This window comes from Schistocerca gregaria, chromosome 3 (assembly GCF_023897955.1).
Source record: "Schistocerca gregaria isolate iqSchGreg1 chromosome 3, iqSchGreg1.2, whole genome shotgun sequence".
In the NCBI taxonomy this organism is placed as follows: domain Eukaryota; kingdom Metazoa; phylum Arthropoda; class Insecta; order Orthoptera; family Acrididae; genus Schistocerca; species Schistocerca gregaria.
The window spans coordinates 610,403,016-610,424,056 of record NC_064922.1 but is presented as its reverse complement, the minus strand read 5'-3'; positions in this window follow the sequence as shown (position 1 = coordinate 610,424,056).

The window sequence follows — 21,041 nt, the reverse complement described above, 5'->3', positions numbered from 1 at the left end:
AAGACAAGTTGTATTCAGACCAGTTACAGTTTAATTCACATTGGGTTCTGTTTAGTCAGAGGTTACCATACAAGTTTAAGTTGGATAACAGATTGTGGGTACATAGTTTTGGTAATACTCAGACTTTTTATAGAAAGCCGGCCCGAGTGGCCGAGCGGTTCTAGGCGCTACAGTCCGGAACCGCGTGACTGCTCCGGTCGCAGGTTCGAATCCTGCTTCGGGCATCGATGTGTGTGATGTCCTTAGGTTAGTTAGGTTTAAGTAGTTCTAAGTTATAGGGGACTGATGACCTCACAAGTTAAGTCCCATAGTGCTCAGAGACATTTTTTGTATAGAAACATATATCGGGGAGCTTACAACAGGTAGATGTCCCATCCATTCATTGTTATCACAGTGAAGAGCGGCTCACAAAGCCGTAGGCACTGAGGAGCATATGCTGGTTTTAATGCACGAACTGACACCCAGCACGGATACATACGCAGGCCGAGGAGCAGTACTGACTCGCATGATCGACGTGATATGCCGGTCTCTTGCGACAGGCGTCAGATTCATGCAATTTCTGGTGAACTTGAGCCAAATTTTCTGGTGAGAGGGCACGTTTCGGAAAGTTTTTTGACTTGTCCAAAGTAAATGCTGCCTGACCCCATTTTCGAACCAAGTGTTGCATGGTACTCTTTGCTGGCACTTTGACACCATTACACTTCTCAGCAAATAACTGACCACACCGTTTCCACGACCTTGTTGTCACATAACTTTCAATAACGGACACCCGCCACTCCACTCTGAGTAACATTGTCCCCTTTGCACTGCTCCATTCACAATGACACAGTCCGAACTACGCCCTGGACCGGTGTGGGCCACGTGTCGGACGTACACGAGGTGTGGTCGACAAGGAGTGTGGTTATTTGCACACATTCAGGTCCAATCGTATCTACTATTCCGGACCATTTTTATTTGCCGCACCCTGTATTTGTCGGGAGACACTATTTTCTAAGGCATCTTCACGTGCCCACTATGCGCTCAGAACTGAAAAGAGCGACGTGACCCGAACGGCTGTCGTACTGGAGACGCTCCCCAAAATAACTGTGCAAAGCTTTATCGGACTTTCACTGTGGTTTCCATTTCGCTCTCGATCGGACCTTACATTCCGAATAGCCTTAGTAGTGACTTTTTACTACCTGTAGGTAAAGACTCAGTAAAACAAGGGAAAAATGCCTCTGTAGCTGCCGGCCAGAGTGGCCGAGCGGTTCTAGGCGTTACAGTCTGGTACCGCGCGACCGCCACGGTCGCAGGTTCGAACCTGCCTCGGGCACGGATGTATGTGATGTCCTTAAGGTTAGTTAGGTTCAAGTGGTTATACGTTCTAGGGGACTGATGACCTCAGAAGTTAAGTCCCATAGTGCTCAGAGCCATTTGAACCATTTGCCTCTGTAGCTATCTACAACCATTACGTATTTTTCATCTCTTGGCCGCCGTCGCATTACAAACAAAATTAGTATGCAAATTTACACATTCCCTTCTATCCAAATTTTTTTAAATTAATTTTTATCTTCAAACGCTTCATTTCCTTCAGTGTAAGTAATGATACAGTTTTCTTGCACATTACCCGAAGGCGCTATATGACTTCTGGGCGTACGTTCCCCAGTAATAGCGTGAGACTTACGAGAAAATAGTGTGGGTGACAAACGCTTGCCGCGCGAGCGTTGCGCACTTGTAAGACGTGACGCATCCGCGAGTAGGGTGGGGCACTCAAGGCCGGAGCTGTTTGGGCAGTCAGCGGGCCAGCAAACATGCGCCGTCCCAGTGACGTAACTCCCGCTGCCGGGGCCAGCCGCCACCAGCCGCTCCGACCGATAACAGCAGGGGCCCGTCCACCGGCCAGTCGCCACGCCTTTTGTAGAACGTGATACACAACGAGGGAGGCGAAGAGACAGGGCCGTGCCGAGATGGGCGCCCACCAGTAGGGGAGGCACAGAGACTGACAGTTTAAAAATTATCCGGAGAGGTATTTAAGTTCTCTCATCCGATTATGGCTGCGTCCACCTACAACGGTCGTCAGACGCCGTCGCCAGAGGTCGCCCCGAAACATCGTCCGACAGCTTGGTCACAGTGCGCCCATCTCCTTCGACAGATTTTGGCGGGGCCGACGTGGTTACCTTAGTGTAGAATATATTCAATGTATGAAGTAGGTTAGATTTTAACCTACAAGGGTGGGATGGATACCACGGCGTCTCTGTTCTCAGAGATGAGTGCTAAAATGTGGCTTTTGTGATTAAAAAATATGCCGAATGCAGGTAAACGAGTTATATCTGTCCCGAAAAGAACGTGGCGAGTGCTGTACACTCTGTCCTCAGTTAAAGAAATTACCAGGCAAGTTTTCAAAAATGGTTCAAACGGCTCTGAGCACTACAGGACTTAACTGAGGTCATCAGTCCCCTAGAACTTAGAACTACTTAAACCTAAGTAACCTAAGGACATCACACACATCCATGCCCGAGGCAGGATTCCAACCTGCGACCGTAGCGGTCGCGCGGTTCCAGACTGTAGCGCCTAGAACCGCTCGGCCACCCCGGCCGGTCCAGACAAGTTTTACGAATGTATTAGATGAAGAGAGAAACGTTCTATTACACACCCAAGATGATTCGAAGTGACCTTGAAAAGCACGCTTATAGACACTGATTTAGTTGAAGTTCTACAGACATACTTCAATTAACCTACAATGGCTGTCATTTGGCATACATCGTAAAAGAGAAACAAAATTTAGAATAAGATTCTCTGACCACCTAAAGCACTGATACTTGTAAAAATATACATCACATTTGGAAACAACTTCATGTAACAGAATCACTATCCTACTGGCATAAAAACGGCAGTAAGCAGTAATAAAGTAATTTGCAGACAGCTAATGTCCACCTACCATGACCCAAAATGATTCACCATTGTTCAGTAATTTTATAAGATACACCATGATCTGCATTGGAACAAATTATTTCCTGAAGTTAACCTATAATTTATGTCTAAGATTTCAAATGATTTTACTTACTTATCATTTCCAATAAACTTGCGATTTCCGTCCAGATTCCGAAGTACATTTCGACTATGATATTTTTCGTCCTCAGAGTGTCACGAACTCGTTTCAATGACTAAAGTTATCAGTTTCTCAGTCCATGTTTCGTGTTGCGTCTGCCAATATGTCCGAAGAAAACAAACTGATATGAATTTCACCGATTGTCGTCCGAGGTGTTCGGCCGATGTCGGTCGTCGGCGTAACCCACCGATATCGGTGCCACTGTCACCGCAGCCGTTCTCCTGCCTACGTGAAGGAGCCTTTCCATCGGCCTGCAACTGTAAACGCACGCAAGTGTTGTCGAATAATGTGTACAGTGTCGATAAAGAAACCACTCCTGCCAAACAGGTGTCCATAGCTAGTATGGTTTGTGTGGGATCAGAGCTCCTGGTTAACACCGATGCAGCCTACGCAGCTCGTTCGTCTAGAACATTGGAGTTCCTCCTGTCACTTCGCTACTGTATTGCACGCTCTCAAAGGATGACAAGCGGGTGACCAGGCAAATATGATACTTGCGCTGGAATTTTGAGTAAAAAAGCCATCACTCACAATTTTTTCGCGTTTTATTAAATAACACGATGCCTTTCGAACCCTGCATGTCACTCTTCAAGTGCAACTCGTCTACTACGCAATTTACATTTTCTCTCATGTGAGATGATATGTATTTTCCGAATAAACAAATAATAACATTTAAATATCTTTTGAGGTCAGAACACCTTGGTGTAATTACACTGTCAGTGCACATAACTTCACTCAAGGCACACGTTTGTTTACAACTGTTTAATAGCACTTCTTAGATGTAGTTAAATCTGATGTGTTCAAATATGAAGTTTATTACATAATCTCAGAGACCTGAGTCTTAAGTAGTTCATATGAGAGGTTCCATGTCTTATTTTGCATGTCGCCTCTCATTTTCATCACTTTTATTAATGTTTTATACCACTTCACTGCGGGAACGGCCGAATAAGGTTATTCTGATGACAGTGTTTGTACTGAGAGCTCAAATTACTTTTCACTTGATTGATATGCATGTTGGGAACTGTCTGTGGTCTTGCTTTTAGTTTTCTCTCTTACTTCTCTGTGTGGCTTGTTGCGCGGTGGGCACCGGAGGATGCGACAAACTGCATTTTTCTGGGGGGTCTGCACTTCCGCGAACTAGGAGAGGGTCGTACACAATGGGCTTGAGCGCTTCGCGGGGCGACTGCCTAGACTGAGTTTCGCCTATTGCATGGAGGGCGAAACGACCTGTGAGCCATCCGAACGCCGCCACAGTTTATGTGTTTACTGTTCTGTTGCGTCTGGAGCGAAGACTGCTGGCACCGACTGACTGTATTGATCTCATGACTCTGAGAATTCTTGTGGACGGTGCCCTGCTGAGAGCGACTCTGTGGCACCGGATGGTCGGTGGTGTTGGAATGCTATTTTCATAGCCAGTCAAACGGCAAGCTCAGTGCACCCAGCTAAATAGCAGAGGTATGTTTGGTCAACTTAAAATGACACTAGTTGACATCACAAAGCCCTGCATGAAGTTGGAGGGAACAGTCACTACTGGCATGAATGATGTTCTGAGATAGTGTGAGGGAATTTTGGAATCAGCACTGAATACTGATTTGCAGCTTTTTGAGAGTGGGTGGGGAGGTAAATAACATTCACTTTGCTCTTATGTTGCTTGGACAGATGGGATCAGGATCTGATATTTGTCAGAATCGGATGGTCTTGCGACTTAATCGCACATTTTCGAACTCACTGTGGAGCATGACTTCGGTCATACTCCAGTTTCATTCTGCGATTTAAGACCCAGATTCCTACTCTGTGTTTTCGTAGCTGTATTAACAGGGCGAGTTTAGGCAGTTTTGCTGTGTCTCTTCCTGGAGATACATCCTTGTGCTTCCAGGAGTTCCTCTGCTTCGGCCACGTGAGCAAAACTTGGAATTCTCGGACAGGATTTGAGGCCACGGGATGAAACAGAGCTGCTGCACATCACACATCAGGAATCGGCATCTACATCATCACAACACTGACTACTGACGACGTGCTACAGGTTTCAGAACTGGTAAAGTATTTTGTGGCTCCGGTGTTGTAGGACCTATCATTTTTATACTGAAGTCCTCAGCAGCACGCGTGCTTGCTTTGCTACAAGTCCACCTGGTTTGTTTCACCATGTGTCTTCATTTGAACTCTCACTACTAATCGCGATTCTGCATTATAGTCAGGGGAGTAATATATGATTCATTAGGATCTCCTGTCATTATCGTCAATCTACTGCATCACAGAAAGTGGAGCTCATTGTTCTTGAGCCAATTATTATACTCATAATAGTTCAGTATACCCTATCCTTCAGTCTACCATCTGTATCGACAATCAAGTATCTTTGTGTTCTGATTTATAATAGATCTCACTGTAATATTTAATCTGCATATCATTTCGTTGATAGATGCAGAATCACATTTCCTGTCTTTTATTGTGATAAAATTCCCTTTCTTTACTGAGTAGATTACAGTTCTTATTAAATTATTGTGAGTGTGCACTGCTTATTTAACCAACTAGCAGGGTTCAACAGCAATTCATTTCATTATTGTTGTGCACATAATTACACTACTGGCCATTAAAACTGCTACACCAAGAAGAAATGCAGATGATAAACGGGTATTCATTGGAAAAATATATTATATTAGAACTGACATGTGATTACATTTTCACGCAATTTGGGTGCATAGATCCTGAGAAATCAGTACCCAGAACAAACACCTCTGGCCGTAATAATGGCCTTGATACGCCTGGGCATTGAGTCAAACAGACCTTCGACGTTTTCAATTGAGACCTGGAGAATGTGCTGGCCAGTCAAACAGTTTCTGTATCCAGAAAGGCCCGTACAGGGCCTGCAACATGCGGTCGTGCATTATCCTGCTGAAATGTAGGGTTTCGCAGGGATCAAATGAAGGGTAGAGCCACGGGTCGTAACACATCTGAAATGTAACGTCCACTGTTCAAAGTGCCGTCAATGCGAACAAGAGGTGACCGAGACGTGTAACCAATGGCACCCCATACCATCACGTCGGGTGATACGCCAGTATGGCTGCGAGGTGCCGGGGCTAGCAGTGTACTTAACACTAAATTCTTCTAGAATCTACATATGTAAATGATGCTCTAAGGCCCCCCCACCCCATTCTAACTCCGATTTTTGTTGTTGCACAAGGATTAAAAGGAAACGCGAACTGACTGTAATCGACTCTGTAAGTGGAGTAGAAAAGAGTTTGGCACCTGCAATAATTTAATTTGATAAATAGGTTAAACAAAGGAAAGTTTCATTAACGTAGTGAGAAATGATAGTGTTGCTCTACCAATTAACAGAATGAAAGTTCTGTCCAAAGTAACAATATGATTTATTATGACTAAACTCAAAGAAATAAACAAAACACATGAAACATTTACAATACATCAAATTGGCTCAAATTGGATACTCAATTAAATGCTGTGAAGGTGAAGTTGTCCCTAAACTAGATTGTGACGTTTATGACCAAGTGGTATGTGAAGCCAATTCCTTGCAACTCAAATCTTAAGAGAAACACACAGCCAACCCAACATTAATTGCTGCTACAGTAGTGAGAACTCAGACAATGAACACGCAAGACAGAACAAAGTTAGAAAAGACGAACAGGCACGCTCTGCTGAGCTCTGATTATCACCTAGCAAAATTGCCTGCTTTGCCGCTGCTGCGGACGTACATTACCAAGTTGTCTTCTTAACTGCAAGGACACGATCTGGCATACCAGAGGCGATGGCTGGTTGCTTCGACGTCCCGTCGTGGTGATGATAATGTCGCGAGTATAGCTCGAAACAAATTATCCTGGTCTGGTTATTCCAGTCTAAAGACTTCCTAGCAATACAAATGCGCCTCTGAGGGAGACGAAGAAGGCTCGCCACACAATCACTGATGGTACAGTGATTGATTTTAACAAGCGAAGTCACACAGTAACTCCGATACAGTCAACTTTAGCCAAAACTGCTCAAGACAGACAACATAGGCCGCTTGTACGCAGAACGCTCAATTGCCAACTGTACTCTGAAAGTTACGTTGAAGTCGAAACTTCAGCAACTTCGTCAAACAGTTACAATTAAATAAGAGTATATTAGAAGCCAGCGGAAGGCAGGCTGTCCAGAGCAGCGAGAGCTCAATCTTGTAACCTACCCCGACTGAAAAGCGAGAGCCGACTACCACAAGAGCACCCGTACAAACCGAACACAGAACATTCCCGCCCCCACGACAGTGGCCGTGGTTAAACGTTCCAATCAGCAACTCGAAAACCGGCGGAAAATTCCACTTTATTGCCAAAGCACTTCCATTCCACCAATGGCGATTCTTGGCGCCAATTTCTGCGCCGATTTTGCTACGCCAAGGAGCTATGCCCTGAGCAAGCCAATCACAGTTACGATTTTGCAGAAAACGCGGGAATTTGCCCGCCAAGACTGCCTGGGTACACAAGTCATTCCCACGCCTCGCTGGTAGCCCGCCAGAAAGTGTTTTCGCTAAGTTTCTGCGAAGTAATGGAACCTATAGCCCAGCCGTTCCTTCAGGCCCCTGCGAGCGTTTCTCCACCGCTATTATGACAATGTCGGCGTCTGGACGGCATTCACTCGACTCCCTCACACCCGTCGGCTTAGCCCTTTCAAGATCAGCAGAGCCCGCCTGTCACCGGACCACCCGGGTGACGAGAGACGCTGTGTGGGAAGTCCGCATGTGAAGCAATAGCAACTTTTCACCGCATGCAATTAGAGAAAGATAGAAATATGAGAGGGGGCTTCTGCCTCCTCTCATAGCTCCTGCGCCATTTTAGATTGTAATTGGTGAGCGATTGGCTCACTTAGGAGCAAGGTAGTGAGTCAATCGCCCAAGGACAATCTTGCAAACTGACTCCACATGCCGCACTCTATAAAAAAAAAAAAATCACTGCAACTGAAAACTGCAGCTCATAGAGATTAAACTAACCTGAACTCAACCACACATTATAATATTTAAGTTAACAATCTCTTTGTGAGCTTTCAGAATCTAATTATAACCTCCTATTCATTCTGTCTCCCTGCAGAAAGAATAACCTTTACAAAATGTTCCCTGAACTGATGGTCCGTTCACAATGACAGTGGTGGTATGTGATTCAGTTTATGGGGACTTCAGGCACACTGTTTGCATACACACAACAAAAAATACAGAATACAAAAAAAAACATGGTATAGGGAACAATACAGTAATTTGTAATTTGTGCGCTCTACTCTATCACTTATATAAGAATTACAGTGCAAATTCACAAACACATACAAGGTATAACATACATTACAAAAACAACACTAGAGAAAGAAATTTAAGAAAAAAATCAAGGATCATGGGTTGTCAAGTTGTGCTTGCACATTGCATAATGTTCACGACTGTGCTGAGAATGAGGCACTAAATCACATTGTTAGAAATATTTCAAGCACTTCATAAATTCGTTAGTTTCTCTGAGGGGGTTGGTATGTTGAGTCATATACATTGATGCACGTGGTTCCATGTCTTGACCATCAGAGAGGGGGCTTTTGGGATGGGGCCACAGTACTGACATCACATAGGGCTAAATGTCAGGTGTTGTTACTACGTTGTTGCAACAGCAATAGGGTGTGCTGGAACATCTGCAGTACGCTGTTGAGATTGCAGCAAGACCCACGCATATGATCACGGCAGTACGGTAGGAAGACATAGTGATAGGCTCTCCTCACGTCGATTAATTGTAAGTAGGCTATTTAGGTTTTTTTATTGGTAACGCCGCCGCAACGTAGCGCTCTGTATGAAAATCACTGGCTGTGCCGTGTGCAGTCTGTGGCTGGTTGGCATTGTTGTTGTCTGCCATTGTAGTATCGGGCAGCGGCAGCTGGATGCTAACAGCGCGTAGCGTTGCGCAGTTGGAGGTGAGCCGCCAGCAGTGGTGGTCGTGGGGAGAGAGATGGCGGAGTTTTGAAATTTGTAAGAATTGGTGTCATGAACTGATATATATATTATGACTATAAAGGTAAATACATTGTTTGTTCCCTATTAAAATCTTTCATTTGCTAACTGTGCCTATCAGTAGTTAGTGATTTCCGTAGTTTGAATCTTTTAGTTAGCTGGCAGTAGCGGCGCTCGCTGTATTGCAGTAGTTCGACTAACGAAGATTTTTGGTGAGGTAAGTGATTTGTGAAAGGTATAGGTTAAAGTTAGTCAGGGCCATTCGTCGTAGGGATTTTTGAAAGTCAGATTGCGTTGCGCTAAAAATATTGTGTGTCAGTTTAAGCACATTCGTGTGTAATTGTTCAAAGAGGACGTTTCACATAGACCAGTCGTGTACAATTTTTCAAAGGGGACGTTTCATATGTCGACCCTTCGCCTACGATACCTCACTGGAATCTTCTGAATTTTTCTTGTAGTTTGTGTAATTAGTGTAGCTTTTGTTTATTGCTAGCGCGTAATTGTAGAGAGAATTTCCTCTGTAGTTGTAGTTTTTCATTGTTGTACAGTAAAACAGTTGTGGCATGCATGTAGGTTTGCACCAAGTATTACGCAGCTCCGCTTGCAATTAACTAGATATTATTTTCAGTGCTATGATAATGTGTTCTCTTATTTTTGTTCTTCAAATTGTGTTTTTCTGTGTTGTCGTGTGAAATATTGTGACAATAATGGCGTGAGAAAAACGTAATACTAGGCTCCAAAGTAAACTGAGAAATGACAGTGAAGACGAAAGCAGTGTGTTAGCGCCACCATGTAATGAATTCACTAATGTTCAAAGTAGTAATTTGGTAATAGTGCATAGGGAAATGGAGCGTGCTGCAAATAATGGTGTAGGCAGTGAAACAATTAGTGAACAGGGAAGCATTATCGATCGATCGGTCGGCAACAGCTCGCCTCATGATTCCGAAATGACAGGACACAATCTTGCAAATACTGTAGATTCAGATTTTGCGTCCTCGCCGTTTTCTCAAATAAATCAAGACACATTTTCTGCTTTTCAAAATGCGAATATTGCCGTTTCAAATGCACTGCCGAAAAGCACTGAGGAACATGTTTCAGACACCAGTGCACTGTTATCACAGTTAATGCAACAAATGGGACAAAGGCTACAAAAGTTAGACACAACGCTTGAACAAAATCAGAAACAAATGGGAGAAAATCTTCAAAAGTTAGACACAATGGAACAAAATCAGAGACAAACACAGCAACAGTTGGACACAATGGAACATAATCTTCAAAAGTTAGACACAATGGAACAAAGTCAGAGACAAACACAGCAACAGTTGGACACAATGGAACATAATCTTTGGAAGTTAGACACCACACTTGAACAAACACGTGAAGATTTAACTACTGAGTTACATAACATTGAATCGAAATGTCAAAAAATCTGTAATGACGTAAAAACACAAATTTGTGAGCATTTTCAACCTATTTTTTCGCGGCATGAAAACTCATTACAGAATCACGAAGCAGCCATAAAAGAATTGCAAACTGTTGTTCGTGAAAATCACGACACCTTGCAAGCTAAAATGGACTCAGTTGCATCCACCGATTCGGTTACGCAACTTGCAAGAACTCAGGAAAACTTAAAGGACACAGTAGATTTGATTTCAACACAAATGGACACTCTGAAACTTGGTTCAGAAAAACACACTGAAGCAATGTGTTCACTATCGGAGAAAGTAGCCGAACTTTCGGATCAGTTCACTAATTTATCTACGAAGGTACGAGGGTCAGTCAAAAAGTAATGCCTCCTATTTTTTTTTCTACGTTTAATTGTCAGGAAATTTAAATGCAATTACATAGGTTGAAAACCACAACATCGAGGATCATTTTGTCATTTTTCAATGTAATCTCCGCCCATCTCTACAGTTTTGGTCCATCTTTGAACAAGGGCATGTATCCCAGCACGGTAAAAATCACAGCTCTGCTTCCTAAGCCATTGACGCACGGATGTTTTGACGGCCTCCTCATCTTCAAAATGAATCCCACGATGAGCTTCTTTTAGTGGTCCGAACAGATGGAAGTCTGATGGTGCCAGGTCAGGGCTGTATGGGGGATGAGGCAAAACTTCCCATCCAATTTTGACAATCTCGTCAGAGGTGTGACGACTGGTGTGTGGTCTTGCATTGTCATGCAAAAGAAGAACATCTGCCATTGATTTTGTTGGGCAAACTCGCTGAAGACGTGCTTTAAGTTTTTTGAGGGTTGTGACGTATTGAACAGAATTTATTGTGCATCCCTGCTCCAAAAAATCAACCAGAATCACACCCTCTGTATCCCAGAAAACTGTTGCCATAACTTTCCCTGCCGATCGCACAGTTTTGAATTTTTTCTTCCTCGGCGAGCTTGTGTGACGCCACTCCATTGACTGCCTCTTTGATTCGGGTTCAAAAAAATGCACCCATGTTTCGTCCTCGGTCACAATTTTTTTCAGAAACTCATCTCCCTCCAAACGGAAGCGCTGCAAGTGTTGGGAGGCTATTGTTTTCCTTGCCTCTTTATTCTGATCGGTTAACATTCTTGGAACCCACCGTGCACAAACTTTTGAGTACCCCAATTGTTTAATAATCGTGATCACACTGCCTTTACTAAGAGAAATAATGCGACACACTTAATCTGCAGTCACCCGACGGTCACCACGAATGATGTCATCAACTTGCTGAATGTTGTGTGGAGTCACTGCACTCACCGGCCTGCCGCTCCGCTTTTCGTCAGTCAACGGTGTTTGCCCTTCAGCTTCCTTACAACGACGAACCCATCGTCTAACAGTGCTGACATCCACTGTCACAACACCATACACCTTCTTCAGTCTTTCATGAATGCGTATGGGCGTTTCACCTTCTGCATTCAAGAATTCAATCACACAACGCTGTCTCAAACGAACATCGATGTCGGCCATCTTACAAACTTCTGCTGTGCTGCCACCTGTTGACACAGAAAGTTACTACTGCAGTGGATTGCAGAAGAAGGTTTGAGGAATGGCGCCAAATTCAAATTTTTCACTTAACTTAATTTTTTTAAGTAGAAAAAAATGGGAGGCATTACTTTTTGACCGACCCTCATAGATGATAATCTGAATGACACAAAACTGGTAGTCTTTAATGACACAGAAGAGTTCGAACAAATTAGGAAATTCAAACAAAATCAGAATCAAATTAATACGCAACACCAAAGAGAAATCCGGGAAGTACAAGATCAGTTGACACAGGTAATACAAGAATTACATATTTCAGAGGACACTCGCACTCCAATACGGGAAGAGGGACATAAAAATACGGAACTGCCACAAAATAACAACACAGGGCACTTTGGAGATTATGAAAGAAATTGGCAAAGTACACCGAATTTTGAGATGGAACAGCCGAAATGACGTAACAATGACCGATATGCCACCCGCCGACAAGATGATTTTGACTATAAGCTGTTCATTACTACACGTAAATTCAAAACATTAAAAAAGCGTGCCTTCATCAATTCTTTCATTGTTTCCCCCCCAACTGGTCATTAGAGCATAGATTAGAATTTATGTGTGGCTACTTAGAGAATGAACCAGCTGTAAGAATGCTATCGGTCATTCACGATTGTCGCAGTGAAGGATAATTTTATCATGCCTTCCTCTCAGCATATTGGTCTCAAGCTACACAAGACCGAGTAAAACATAGCATAATAATGATGAAACGTTTCGAACAATCTGAATTTTCCAGTCTTGTGAAATATTTTGAAAACATGTTGCACAAGAATCAGTAGCTGTCAAACACAAACAGCCCCTCAGAACTCATCCGGATTTACTTAATCAAATTGCCTGAACATTTAAGAAATATTATTTTGGCAGGTCGTTGCAAAGATGACATTGAAGCTTTTCAGGGACTCTTACAAGAATTAGAAATTGACACTGACAATCGCGGAATTCGAAAACAGGGACACAACAATTACAGGTCACATCCATCGCAATTCCGCGATGAAAGAAATAATAACTGGACACGACAAGGCTATTCTCACAATACAAATTGTGACCAAAACAGACACCACCCGTATGACAACCGTTGGCAGAGTAGTAATAATTACAGGGAAAGGTCACCTCTCCGCGGTAATGACTATCACAGAGACAATCAGAGAAACAGACAATATGGGAACCAAAATAATTACTATCAAGGGAGACAGAATAACTTTAGACGCAACGGTCCAGCGCGCAGTTATGATTCAGAGAGAAATTCTCCACCACGTGACCGACAAGAAAGAAACTATGGAATCTACCAACATGACGACAGACGATATGATCGTAACGACAGACCTGAATTGCAGCAGAACTGGCGGGAATCAAACAGAGCAGGGCCCTCTCGACAAGGTGAATTTGTAGAAGTTAGGTCTCCAAATCCCAATAACGACGCGCGCCAACAAAGACACAATAGGCAATGACTCATACCGCTGGCAGCCTCAAAACGTACTTATGAAACTGACGACGCAGCTGCCGTAGCTAGTAATTACGTTAAAATGGAAGACATTAGGGACATATTACTCCAGGAACACGACGTAAAACATAACAACATTGCATATCCTGTGATTCACATTACTGTAAATGACGTAAAATTTACGGCAGTACTTGACTCAGGCAGTCCCATTTCAGTAATTAGTGAAACAGCTTTTAGCAAATGCAACAAATCGAACGATTGCCCCACACTTCCGTTACGCAAGATTAAATTACAAGGTGCAGTCATTGGAAAAAGTATAGATGTACGCCAACAAACCAACTTAGAATTCTTTTGTCAGAGCCACAGCTTCTCTATGAACTTTCTTATTGTTCCATTGTTGTCGACGGAAATTATACTGGGAGTAGACTTTCTGAATGAATACAAAGCTATCTTAAACTATCACGATGCTGAAATATGTTTAGAGAAAGAAGGTAAGTCAATAGTTTTGAAATTTGAAGATTGGCTCTCAAACAATGACGAGGAAATTAATCGGCTTTACCTTATGTTAGACAACAGTTCAGAATTTTCTACGGAACTAGACACTAACAGTCGCTCTGCAAGTACTGACAGGGATGATATCGACGGCACAATTGAAACTAATGAGTTAATTCAGAATAAAATTCAAACAATTGAGAATTGTAATGACACTGATAGGCAGGACCTTTTTGAGATTTTACAAGCACATTCCACAGTTTTTACTCACAAAACAGGAACAATCAAGGGATTTCAATACCAATTTCGTGTTCGTGAGCATACTAAATTTTGTGTTAGACCACACGTAATTCCTGCACATTATAGGGACCGTGTTAGAACAGAAATACAATCTACGCTTGACGACGGCATTATTGAGCCTGCAGTAAGCTCATACAACAATCCATTACATGTTGTTGAGAAGAAAAATTGATCGATCAGGCTTGTCTTAGATTCGAGACAAATCAATACTATCATTATTCCTGAAACAGACAGGCCGCAAACATTGGAAGAACTTCTTCAAAATTTTAATGGTGTAAAAGTGTTGTCTTCCATTGATCTCAGATCCAGCTTTTATCAGATCGAACTTCATCCAGAATGTAGAAAATACACAGCTTTCCTTTGTTTCGGCGTTTGTTATCAGTTTCGGAATCTTCCTTTTGGTTTGAACATTTCCTCGGCAGCATTCCTTCGCGGGCTAAATTCCATATTACCTGAGCTCTTAAAACGTCACATCACCTTATATGTGGACGATATTCTGATAGCAGAAGCCTCATGGGAACAACATAATCGTATCCTCAACAGCGTGTTACATATTTTTGCAGAATCTGGAATTACAGTTAACTTGGAAAAGTCTGAATTCGGTAGGACAAAAGTGAAGTTTTTGGGACATATTATTTCTTCTGAAGGCATCCAGCCGGATCCTGAAGAGTTAGAAGCAATCAGAGCCATTCCAATTCCATCCACAAAAAAACAAGTCCGCAGTTTTCTAGGTCTCGTAAATTTTTACCGTCGCTTTCTGAATATGCAAATTCTAGTTACACCAAAACTTCGTTCTCTCACTGGAAAAAAATACTATTTGGAACTGGGACGAACAAGCACAGTTGGAATTCAATTCTTTGAAAGAATCGTTACTTAACGCGCCAATACTAGCTCATCCAGATCTCTCACAAGATTTTTGCCTTAGCACGGATTCTTCTAATGTCGGTCTTCGTGCTCATTTATTTCAAGAAGCCACAGAAAATGACATTACTGTTCAGAAAACCATTGCTTTTGCTAGCCGAGTGCTAACAAAATCTGAAAAAAATTATTCCGTTACTGAATTAAAAGCTTTAGCTATCGTTTGGGCATTTAACAAATTCCGTTTCTTTCTTTATGGTTAGCACGTAAAAGTATACAGTGACCATCGTGCATTACAATTTCTTATGTCTTCAAAATTAAATCATGACAGGTTAAAACGTTGGGCATTGTTTCTGCAAGAATTCCACTTCACAATAGTCTACATTCCCGGCAAGGAGAACATTGTTGCGGACGCACTGTCACGCGCACCGGCTGGGCTTGAGAAAAGTAACACAGAAAGCAACCTCGAGAGAAATTTCAGTATTCTTTACATCCAGAAAGTCGCCTTTGAAAACTTCATCACCACATCTTTAAAGGACATTGCTCATGAACAAGATAAAGATCCGATTTGGAAAGACATCAAAAGTAAATGGCATGAAAAGACACACACACAGATTCGGCATTATTATCTGGTTAGAAACAACATACTGTTCAAACGATGCACTGTTGATGACAAGCTATGGGTACTTTGCATTCCAGACGATTTTGTTAATAAGCTCATTTGGTACATTCATTTCAGCTATGCACATTTTGGTCCACGAAAATGTTATCATATTCTTCGAACGACTTGTTATTTTAACAATATGGAAAAGAGAATTCGAAGAGTCTTGTCTGTTTGTAAACTTTGTCAAAAGGCGAAACCATCTACTGTCTCTCATCGTGCTCCATTGTTTCCTATCATTCCTTCTACATTAAAAGAATTTGCTGCTGTTGATCTCTTGGGACCGCTTGTCAGAACATCTAATGGATTTTCGTACGTTCTAGTCGCTGTTGAACTTACTTCAAAATTTGTTGCTTTCACTCCGTTACGTAAAGCCACTGGACGGTCTGTATCCAACGCCTTTGTTAGAAATTTCTTACGTGAAGTTGGACACGTTAGTAAAGTAATTTCAGATAACGGACCGCAATTCAGATCTGCTGTTTGGTCACGCATGCTTCGTAACCACAAAATCAAATCTGCTTTTATTTCATTGTACTCACCACATTGTAACCCGTCTGAACGGATTATGAAAGAAATCAATAAGCTTTGCAGACTTTATTGTCACAGAAAGCATCAGCATTGGGACAGATATTTACACTTATTTCAAAACGTGCTGAATGAAATGCCTCATGACTCCACTGCTTTACCACCTGTTCTTGTACTGAAGAATAAAGAACCACCAAACAGAATCAGAGAGCTTGTACCTTTTCCGAATACACGTAAACTTCGACACAAAGACATAATTGATTTGGCTATTAAAAATGTAAATTCTGCTGCAGACAAAAGGAAAAAATTACACGGTAAAGCAAATGCAAAGAAATTATATATTGGTCAGAAAGTTCTCATTAAAGCTCATCCATTGTCACATAAGAAGAAACACTTGAGTCACAAATTCTTTCTAGTTTACAATGGACCTTACAGAATCCGACGTATACCACATGATAATTGCGTTGAAGTTGAAACTCTGCGTACCAGGAAGAGTAAAGGTTTACACCACATTTCACATGTAAAACCGTTTATTGAAATATAATCTGCTTTTTAACTTCACATTTCTAGTATGCTTTGTCACACTGAGAAACTGTTAACATGCAACAATGTTTTGAAGTTAACTATCCAGTCTAAAACCTAGGGAACATTTTTAAACAGAAATTACGAATGCATTGTTATAGTGAACAGACGACACAGTGTTGTATTTGTACATTCTTGCTTGTTAGTTTCACGATTACGTAACGACTATCAGGCTTACATACTTAGGACATATACTGGTACTGCTAATGAGATTTTAATGCAACATTTTGGTTTACTTGAAAATACATTCTGAATGTAAAGTACTTTCTGTGAGATACCAGATGACACAGTGGTTAGTTTATGTGACAGCTATACTATTTTATCACGACGCTACTAATAAGTGACAATTTACAATGCTGCTTTTGCGGTGTATCTGTTTTATATCTGCACAGTTTTTCTGATTTCTTCTGGAAAGGAAAACATGTTTTAGTAGTAACGTTTGTGGTATAGCTACAATGAGACAGCCTTTTCTGTAGCACAACAATACGTACAGTACAGTACTTACTTCATCACGGCAATAAGCGTAATAACTAAGATATCTATACGCAAAGCATTTCAATTTCGTTTATCATGAGGTAAGTACATTGACTTCTGCAGAACTTAGCTTTCAGAGGACAATAACTACGACACTTCCACAGAGATTGTCTTACAGCAAGACGCACATTTAGCGCTACAGGACACGCATTAAACTATTTATTTTTCAACATATTTGAATTACAAAGAAAGTTTTCCGTGATACATTTCATTCCATTGCTGTAATCTGTAACACCTGAGGATATAATTACATTATTCCTCAGGGGGGTACACGCCTTCTTTGTGTACCATGTGTGTGGCAAGCCCTAGCTAATATGGTATTTCCTTATACAACTTTACACATCGGTACCATATTTCTCTAACACATAAAGTACACATCTATCTGATCATTTAACTGAGGGAAACAAACATTTATTATACTACATCAGTGACAGATGTTTACGTAATTACACAGTTGGATAACTTCACACCTACGAAATTGTACACTCCTGGAAATTGAAATAAGAACACCGTGAATTCATTGTCCCAGGAAGGGGAAACTTTATTGACACATTCCTGGGGTCAGATACATCACATGATCACACTGACAGAACCACAGGCACATAGACACAGGCAACAGAGCTTGCACAATGTCGGCACTAGTACAGTGTATATCCACCTTTCGCAGCAATGCAGGCTGCTATTCTCCCATGGAGACGATCGTAGAGATGCTGGATGTAGTCCTGTGGAATGGCTTGCCATGCCATTTCCACCTGGCGCCTCAGTTGGACGAGCGTTCGTGCTGGACTTGCAGACCGCGTGAGACGACGCTTCATCCAGTCCCAAACATGCTCAATGGGGGACAGATCCGGAGATCTTACTGGCCAGGGTAGTTGACTTACAACTTCTAGAGCACGTTGGGTGGCACGGGATACATGCGGACGTGCATTGTCCTGTTGGAACAGCAAGTTCCCTTGCCGGTTTAGGAATGGTAGAACGATAGGTTCTATGACGGTTTGGATGTACCGTGCACTATTCAGTGTCCCCTCGACGATCACCAGAGGTGTACGGCCAGTGTAGCAGATCGCTCCCCACACCATGATGCCTGGTGTTGGCCCTGTGTGCCTCGGTCGTATGCAGTCCTGATTGTGGCGCTCACCTGCACGGCGCCAAACACACATACGACCATCATTGGCACCAAGGCAGAAGCGACTCTCATCGCTGAAGACGACACGTCTCCATTCGTCCCTCCATTCACGCCTGTCGCGACACCACTGGAGGCGGGCTGCACGATGTTGGGGCGTGAGCGGAAGACGGCCTAATGGTGTGCGGGACCGTAGCCCAGCTTCATGGAGACGGTTGCGGATGGTCCTCGCCGATACCCCAGGAGCAACAGTGTCCCTAATTTGCTGGGAAGTGGCGGTGCGGTCCCCTATGGCACTGTGTAGGATCCTACGGTCTTGGCGTGCATCCGTGCGTCGCTGCGGTCCGGTCCCAGGTCGACGGGCACGTGTACCTTCCGCCGACCACTGGCGACAACATCGATGTACTGTGGAGGCCTCACGCCCCACGTGTTGAGCAATTCGGCGGTACGCCCACCCGGCCTCCCGCATGCCCACTATACGCCCTCGCTCAAAGTCCGTCAACTGCACATACGGTTCACGTCCACGCTGTCGCGGCATGCTACCAGTGTTAAAGACTGCGATGGAGCTCCGTATGCCACGGCAAACTGGCTGACACTGACGGAGGCGGTGCACAAATGCTGCGCAGCTAGCGCCATTCGACGGCCAACACCGCAGTTCCTGGTGTGTCCGCTGTGCCGTGCGTGTGATCATTGCTTGTACAGCCCTCTCGCAGTGTCAGGAGCAAGTATGGTGGGTCTGACACACCGGTGTCAATGTGTTCTTTTTTCCATTTCCAGGAGTGTATTTTGTCTGTACTTTGTGAACTGTTCATACTTTTTCGGAACCATTGCGATGCTACGAGAGCTTTGAATGATGTATTTGGTATGGGATCATGATTTTTAAAGTACGTTTGAGGCAGATGACACTTGACATGAGCAGAGAATTTTTTTTTTTTGTTTTGAAATTATTGGAGGAAGCTACGACGATTTCGAGAGTTGACTGAGGTGTTATGATATTATTACGATGACTATGTGTATTATGCTGTTGTGGTATGTTTATGGTCAATAAGCTGATGCTATATGAGTTATTTGATTATGCTACATATCTTTGTGATGAAATATTGAAGAAGTGTAGACGAATAATGTAAGGAATAATGAGTAGTGGTTAGGGACTCTGATTTGTGAAAAAGGATGTTGGAAACCGAGAATCGTACTTTAAGAGTTATGAAATGAGTGTATATGCGTGAATGTATCACTATGCTGGCGAAAATTTTTTGGACACAATTATATTTAAATGATTTTATTTCCAGAGATTTGTAACGCAAATTCTTGACCTGTGAATTTTTTTTTTATATGAGACTGCCACTGTAGTGGAAACTGGTGTCGTAAATATTTCGATAAGACAGTTAAGTGACCACCTGCATGTAATGCGTCGTGGGCACCCAGCTGCGCGACAACCACCTGACAAAAGAAAGCCATTAGTGTGTGCCTGTCAGAGGCCATTATCCTCGCTATTGAGATTCCTTTGTAGAAAGCATCGCAAATACTACACGCCCAAACTTGAAAACATATGTTTACACTGTGGAGCTCTTAATTTATGATATTTACTAAAATGCCTAATGAAACGACGAGAAACATTTCATGGCTATTGTCCTGCTAGTTGAGAGAAATGCCATGTGGCTTGCTTTATGCATTTATTTACTCATTTTGTTTAATATCTAGTTTCTAACTGCACTGAAGCATTGGTTAAAATAAATTTTATGGATGTACTAATATAAATATTTTATGCCTACAGATCCAGTAAATAATAACTTAATGATGTACTTAAAAAAAAACGAAGTAGCACAAAAAGACATTTCCCTTCACAGAAATTGCATACAGAATTGTCTTTTCAAGTACATGGTAATATTTTTTTACAATAAATTTTTGTGGTGCACCGCTTTAATTGCATAGACATCAAGATGTGAACAGACATTGTCCTTATCTGCATTGTTGTCTTTAGTGTAACATTTTTTCTGATTGAGCTTTGTCATGTTTAGGTATAAGTTATAGCATTTGCTGCGGCTGTTTGCCATTCATAGTGCTACTGAATGTCACTTTGTATTACTAGGTTAAGCCAATTTTATTACTGATTTATTTTTCTTGTTTGCAGCGCATTGCCTTATATTAGTTGTAATATTGCTGCCTTTTTTTGCCAATTTCCATTTTTTAACATTGCTGTTTGTGTAAATTGTTTTGTGCTGCTGCATTGCCTCATCCCTTAGTTAAACATCTGAGCTCAGTAGATTTAAGTTAGCTTAAGAGGGGGTATCCTATATAAGAGAATGATTTGCGATGGATTTGAAGAAATGCATTGAGAAGTTATACGAAAAAAGTACAGAAATCAGGTATAGATAGGACTTTTTGGAAATAATGAAGAACGAAGGGAGATCTCTGAGAAGTAAAGAAAGTTTTGTTTGCAAAATACTGCAGTAAAACAAACCCTGCCCTTT